We start from the raw sequence: 7,753 nt of genomic DNA, 5'->3' as shown, positions 1-7,753 counted from the left end.
CTCTCCTCTCCTCTCCTCTCCTCTCCTCCACTCCCCTCTCCTCTCCTCTCTCCTCTCCTGGCCCTGAAGGCAGGGCAGCTGACACATCTTGTTTTGACCTGTTTCACGCCGCGTGGAGCGGGAGGGCCTGACGGTAAAGCCTGTGTGTGGGTTACCAGGGTGTTTTCCTGAATAGCGTGAGCACCGTCCCGAAAAGAATGTCGGCGTTTCCTTTAAGACTTTTTCAACCTCACTGCATACATAATACAGCGTATTTGTACTTTAAAATCATGTACCATCAAAATACCTTGTTTGGCCCTGGCCGGTTTGGCTCAGTGGATAGAGCATCAGCCTGCGGACCAAAGGGTCCTGGCTTCCATCCCAGTCAAGGGCACGTACCTTGGTTGCAGGCTCCTCGGGTCCTGGCCCTGGCCGGAGGCAACCAATCGATGTGTTTCTCTCACATCGATGTTTCTCTGTCTTTCCCTCTCTCTTCCACTCTCCCTAAAAAATCAGTGGGAAAATATCCTCGGGTGAGGATTCGCAAACAAAGAAACAAACAAAAATACCTCGTTGGCAACGTCGGTGCAAATTCAGGCTTGGGTTTGCTTAATACCCGTTTACTTTTTATTTTCCTGTTAATAACGTGTTAAAAAGGTTCAGTGAGGAAGGGCAGCCTGCACGGGGCCATCTGTGATCCTTATTAAGTAGTTCCTGAGGACGTGATAATTATTGCGGTCGCACTGTCAGCGCCAAGATGAGACACAAGACAAATACGCAGCGAAACCTCCGGTCCCTCCAGCGCCGGCGTCTCCCTGCGAGACGGCTCTGGGCTCCTCTAATGAACGAGGCGCTGCTGGGTGTGGGGCGACGCGAGCCCTCGCCGCGGGGTCCGTGTAAGCGCCCCGGCACACTGTGGGTGGGCCGTTCACGGTCACGGATGTCACTTTCTAACAGGGAACAGGGCGCTCTTCGGGGGCCGGCGGCTGGGAACCTGCAGCCAGACGCCGCCGAGTGTTTGGTGAGAGTGTCCCTCGGGGATGCGGGCACCTGCATGGCATCGCCGTGCATTGACCTGGTGACCCCACACGGAACCTTCCCTTGAAGACCCCGTGGGAGAATTCCCTTCTTCTCGGGAGGAATCATTCCCATAAGCGTCGCAGAGGCTGCTGGCAAGAGAAGAGCCGCTTGTCTCACCTCCCCTCGCGCAGCTCGCACGCCCTCCCGCCCCATCGAGGGACGCTGGGTGCCTGGCAGGGGCTCTGTGATGTTGCCACCTGCTCCTCTGACCCCAAAGGCCCCAGGCCAGGACCCGCCACCTAATCCGCTGGGCTCAGTGCACAAACGGGTGCTGGGCTCCTCGTTCAGACGCTGGGAATGTCGGGACAGCGAGAATGGAGCCGAGGCGAAGCCCAGGTTCTGGGCATAGCACGTGCGGGCTGCCTGGGGTGCCCCCTGGGGTGCAGCCATCCCCTGGAGGCCGGCCCACTGCAGACCCAGTTTGGTTCCCTCTCCCGTCACCTTTCTGTCCAGAACTCTTCCATCTCAGCTGCAGAAATGAGCTCGTCCGCTCTCCCGGCCGCAGGCCCACAGGAACCATGGGGAGTGAGAAGTCAGGAGGAACGGCCTGCTCCTAGAGCAGTGATGGCGAACCTATGACATTAGGCCAGTGATGGCGAACCTATGACACGCGTGTCAGAGGTGACACGTGAACTCATTTTTTTGGTTGATTTTTCTTTGTTAAATGGCATTTAAATATATAAAATAAATATCAAAAATATAAGTCTTTGTTTTACTATGGTTGCAAATATCAAAAAGTTTCTATATGTGACACGGCACCAGAGTTAAGTTAGGGTTTTTCAAAATGCTGACACGCCAGGCTCAAAAGGTTCGCCATCACTGACCTAGACCCTCCGTTTCTCTACATCGGGTTCACTGCGTGTTCAGGCGGCACCTTCCTCTTCCTGGGGGTTTGTGGTTCCCACCCGCGGCCTCTGGGGAGCACTGTCCTGCCCCGTGTGGATCGGGGACGGTCCTTCCGCAGAGTTTCAGGTTCAGCGCCAGGGTCCCCGAGAAGGAAATCTATGTAGCGGGTTCAGAATGGGACTCTCCGGCCTCAGGAAATATTTCTGAAAATACCAAGAGAGTGAGAGCATCTGAGGCAACGGTTTCTGTCCTGCCCTCGGGTACCCTGGTCAGAGCCGCCCCGTGTGGTGGCCGCTCGCCACACGCGCTGGTGCTCCCGACATGTGGCCGGTGGAGTGGAGGTGGGGCTGTGAGTGCCACCTGCTCCCTGATGGTGAGGACAGCGAGGAGAGCGATGGTAGCATATTCCATCCACATGTATCATTTTATATGGACTGCAGGTGGATATGGTAATATTTTAGATCGATGAGCAAAATACATTATTCAGGTGAATATCGCTTATTTCTTTTTACTCTTTCACATGTGGCTATTAGAGCATTTTAAATATATATATATGTACTAGAGGCCCGGTGCACGAGATTCATGCGCGGGGGTGTCTGTCAGCCTAGCCTGTGCCCTCTTGCAGTCCAGGACCCCTCAGGGGATGTCCACCTGCTGGCAGTCAGACATCCCTCTGGCAGTCCAGGACCCCTCGCTCCTTACCGCCCACCTGCAGCAGAGGTAGGAGAGGCTCCCACCACCGCTGCTGCGCTTGCCAGCCATGAGCCCAGCTTCTGGACGAATGGCGCTGCCCCTTTGGGAGCGCACTGACCAGCAGGGGGCAGCTCCTTCGTTGAGTGTCTGCCCCCTAGTGGTCAGTGTGCATCATAACAACCAGATTTTCTGCTGGTCATTCTACTGGTCAGTCAATTTACATATTAGTCTTTTATTATATAGGATTTTTATTGATTTCAGAGGGGAAGGAAGAAGGAGAGAGAGAGAGAGAAACATCAATGATGAGAGAGAATCATTGATCGGCTGCCTCCTACATGCCCCACACTGGAGATCGAGTCACAACCCAGGCATGTGCCCTGAGCAGGAATCAAACCGTGACCTCCTGGTTCATAGGTCGATGCTCAACCACTGAGCTCCACCGGCTGAGTGCTAGTAGAACATTGTAAATGACATCTGTGGCCCATGTTGCCTTGTATTTCATGTCAGTTCAACAGCACGGCTAGAAATAGCCAGAGAGCAGGCCATTCTGCTGAGGGTCCCTCGGGTCAGCTTCTGGGCCCAGGATTGGGGAGGGGAGGAGAGTGGATCTATAGGGTCAAAGGGGACACATCAACACAGGCACCTACTATGTGCCAGGAACGATGCTAAAGGCTGAAAATGAAGCAGCAACAAAAAATGAGGCAGTGAGAGATGTCAGTGCTTTGTGGGGGCCGGGCAGGGGCAGGGGTGGGGGGGGAGAGCAGGGATAGGAAGGAAGGAGGCAGAATTGACAGACCTTCGAAATTGGACAGGGACAGAGAGGAGCCAGGTTTGTGGATGGAGTGACCTGGTGGACAGTGAGCCATTTCCCGAGATGAGAGAGGACGGATCCCACATGGAAACGACGAACCGGTCTGTGGGCCTGGTGAACACGTGGGAACAGTGCAGGGAGCAGCGTGGCCTGGGGAGCTGACTGGGGAATGATCAGCACCCGCTACACATCACTGCATCGTAAACAGTTCTGACATCAGTTACTGACACACGGACACTCTGTCCTCAAACTGTCCCGGTCCACTTCCCAATTGAAGAGACACTTTAAATTACAAGGCGTCATCGTCCAAAGACATTTCAGGAGAATTGTTGGTATAACGACAAAATTGTATCTATAACATATTTACGATGATATAATTATCTACAACGACACCTCACAGACGTCAGCAGTAGGAGTCCGAAGGGCTCCCATCTGTGCCGCTCCATGTAGTCCTGAATCCAGGAAATTATGGGCCCGAAATGCTGTGGATGCTAATCGGCCCCTCGTTATGCAGCAACCTAAATGGCTCACGAGAAACGAAAGTGCTAATGATGAGTCAAACTAATAAAGACTTCCAATTACAATGGGAAAACAGCGCAAGCCCAGCCACAGCCACTCCAGGCCACGCCGAGGACAGCTAATGACACAGCCTGTCCCCGAGCACCCCAAGGGCTCATCGTATAGGAATTCGGGAGAAGCGATACTGCTGGGGAGTCCTCAGTAACTTCCAACACGGGGCTCATTTTAGGTAAGGGTTCCCCATTTAGCAGCGCATTTATGGGTGACTCTTAGTCCTACAAAAATAAAAGACTTCGGAAACACATGCTCCTGGTTCATAGGCCAATGCTCACCCATTGGGCCACGCAGAGCTGGGCAAAAGCTTGCATTAAAAAAAAAATCCTACCTAATAAAGAGCTAATATGCAAATGGCTGTCACACCCTCACACCATCACATAGTAACGGCTCAGACACTCAACACTGGGGAGAGAGGAATGGGGACCAGCCAGGCACAGATGAGCTTGTGAGAGAGGAATGGGGACCAGCCAGGCTGCGGCTCAGGAGAGGGACAAGCCGCCCGCCCCGTGGTCCCATGTGCCAGAGCCTGTGCCTGTGGCCCGGGAGAGGGACAAGCTGCCCACCCCTCGGTCCTGGGCACCTGTGACTACAGCCGGCCCGGGCGAAGCTGGTCTGGGTCCTGGGTACCTGCGGCCAGCCGGAGGAGGGAATCCTGGGTCCCAGGTGCGGGGTGAGATAGAGGCGGTTAGGGGTGATCAGGCCAGCAGGGGAGCAGTTAGGGCAATCAGGCAGGCAGGCAGAGGGGTTAGGGGCAATCAGGCAGGCAGGCAGGCAAACAGTTAGGATCCAGTGGTCCCGGATTGTGAGAGGCAGTCGGACATCCCCTGAGGGGTCCCGCATTGGAGAGGGTGCAGGCCGGGCTGAGGGACCCCCTGTCCGTGCACATATATATATGTTTTTATTGATTTCAGAGAGGGAGAGGGACAGAGAAAGGGAGGGAGACATAAATGATAGAAACATGGATCGGCTGGCAAAAACCCCACAGTGGGACGTGCCTGGTCCTAGTGGCAACGCAGGCAGCGCAGGCAGCGCAGGCATTTAGGACTTTCTTCCGGAAGGGACATCACTTCTGCTCACACACCATCGGCCACAGCCAGTCCCACAGGCACGGGCCATTTCGGGGGCAGCTCCGTGCAGTGCCCCCACGTGCCCGGCTCCCACCGTCCCATCAAGTTGCATGAAGACTAAGAGACCTCGGAGCTGCGGCTCTCCCGAGTGACAGGAGCCGCACACAGAGCTGTCACAGTGTCTCGTCTCTTTGGATGATGACCTTGCGTCCACAGAGAGCAAGCTGAGGAGGTGACCAAGTGGGGCCCACACCAGCTTCTTTGGCTCCCAAGTCTGTGTTCTCCCACTGGGCAGGGCCGTTTTCTTCACCGCGGAGCCTTTTGCCTTATTTTTTCAGGAGAACCTTCTAGAGCAGTGGTTCTCAACCTGTGGGTCGCGACCCCTTTGGCGGTCGAACGACCCTTTCACAGGGGTCTCTTAAGACCATCCCATACCAGATATTTACACTACAATTCATAAGAGTATCAACATTACAGTGATGAAGTAGCAACAAAAATAATTTTATGGTTGGGTCACAACATGAGGAACTGTATTTAAAGGGCCAGAAGGTTGAGAACCACTGTTCCAGAGCCTATTGCCTTGTCTGTAGGTTGGCAACTCTCAGTATGACACGCGGGCACCAGACCTGGGCCTAGGACTCACTCCTGGCCTATTTCTAAGCCTCGATGGCTCTACTCTCCCTGTCAATGCTCTTCCCCTGGGCCTCCCTGCCCCCAGCCATGCACCCATCCGGGTGGCCTTGGCCTTCCGTGGGGCCAATGGGAGCAGCCTGGGGTGGCGCAGTGCAGGGAAAAGCAACCCCCACCAGAGGGCGCTGTAGCCCTGAGTGATGGGTACCCAGAGGCCATAGCCCCACCCGCTCTCCCCGCAGAGAACGGTGGTCCTCTGAGCGGTACACTCTGCTCTGGCTCAGACGTTTCCTGGGGCGGGCACATCACCTGGGCTGCCGCCGTCTGGAAGCCTGTGCGCTCGGTTGGCACGTTGCAGTAGGACGTAAACGGTCCATTGAAGGCGCCCCCCACCCCCCCCACACGCACAACATGGAACAGTGAGGCTGCTTTCCCCGAAGCACAGAGCACTCAGTGGCTCCCCTTAGTGGCTTCCTGCTAAACCAAACTCTCGGAGAGCCCCACGTGGTGGGTTAGGGTAGAGGCACAGTGATGGGGGGACCCCACTCGGAGGGGCTCAGCTCGCAGGCATATGCACCCGGGATGGGGTTGACCCCTCTGAGCAGATGGCACACGGCCCCGCGTGCTGCTTCCAGGCTGCTCCCGGGGCAGAGCGCCAGGTGGGCCAGGAGCAGCCCATCCGTCGAGCGCTGTCGGTAGGAATGACGAGGCCTGTGTTTCCCGCCCGGGAGCCCACTCGGATGTTCGGGAAGCACCACATGGGTCTTTGATCTCTCGGCGTGTTGTTTAAAGGGCGACTGTCATCCTTGTAAGAGGAACTAGGACTCACAGAGCCCTTGGCTGAGGTGGTCCTGGCATCGGGAGACCAGGGGGGATTGCTGCTCGTAGAGAGAGAGGGGTTGGCATCAAATGGCGGCTGCGGCAGGCGCCGGCCGGCATCCGGGTTTCCATGTGAGAGGAGCCCGACACCAACCCTCTTCCTCTTATCAGTGGTTCTCAACCTTCTGGCCTTTAAATACAGTTCCTCATGTTGTGACCCAACCATAGAATTATTTTCGTTGCTACTTCATAACTGTAATGTTGCTACTGTTATGAATCGTCATGGAAATATCTGATATGCAGGATGGTTTTAGGTGACCCCTGTGAAAGGGTCGTTCAACCGCCAAAGGGTTGAGACCCACAGGTTGAGAACCGCTGCTAAGCCCAACGCGCTGCGGCCTCTTCAGGAGAGAAGTTCGCGTGCAAACCGAGATCCCAGTGGGAAGGCGATGAGTCTGAAGCCGCCCTAAGCGATGAAACAAAAAAGCCAGAGTGCTGGGAGCGACTGGGGCTGCTGTAGCAACCCCTCCCGCGCCCCCCTCCCAGCGGACAGAATCCTTCTCTGAACCATGGGAGGGAGGGGAGCGGGGAGGCAAGGAGGGCGGTGTCGATGATGGGCTGTGGCCCAGAGCGTCTCCACGCTCTTGCCTGCTGTGTCAGCTGCAGGCCCAACTGCTGTTCTTTTTTTAATATATTTTCATTGATTTCAGAGAGGAAGGGAGAGGGAGAGAGAGAGAAACATCAATGATGAGAGAGAATCATGGATCGGCTGCCTCCTGCACGCCCCCTACAGGGGATCGAGCCCACAACCCGGGCCTGTGCCCTGACCAGGAAAGGAACCGTGACCTCCTGGTTCGTAAATTGATGCTCAGCCGCTGAGCCATGCGGGCCAGGTGCTGAACTGTCTTAAGACAAAACTGGACGAGCGGAAATCCGTGGCTCAGGGTGAGAGGAAACCCTCTCTCATGGCATCCGAGTTCTTAAACCGGCCGCAGTGCCTCACCCGGTAACCCACGGGGACTGTGTCCATAGCGGACTCGCGTGCTTCCGCCTGGCAGGTTCGTGCCTTTTCCCTTCACTCATGTATTCCTTTCCCCAAAGCCCAGCCAACTCCCCCAAGGTGAGCATGCGTGTGGCCAGTACAAGGGCCATGGAAGGGTCGGCCCCACCACGCAGAGAGGGACTGAGGACATTTTGGAAGCAGAGGGGGTAATGATTGGCTAAGACCTTTGGGGAAATGAATATGATTTGC

Source organism: Myotis brandtii, unplaced genomic scaffold (genome assembly GCF_000412655.1).
Source record: "Myotis brandtii unplaced genomic scaffold, ASM41265v1 scaffold725, whole genome shotgun sequence".
In the NCBI taxonomy this organism is placed as follows: domain Eukaryota; kingdom Metazoa; phylum Chordata; class Mammalia; order Chiroptera; family Vespertilionidae; genus Myotis; species Myotis brandtii.
The sequence above is the reverse complement of the archived record's forward strand: the minus strand, read 5'-3'. Positions refer to the sequence as shown.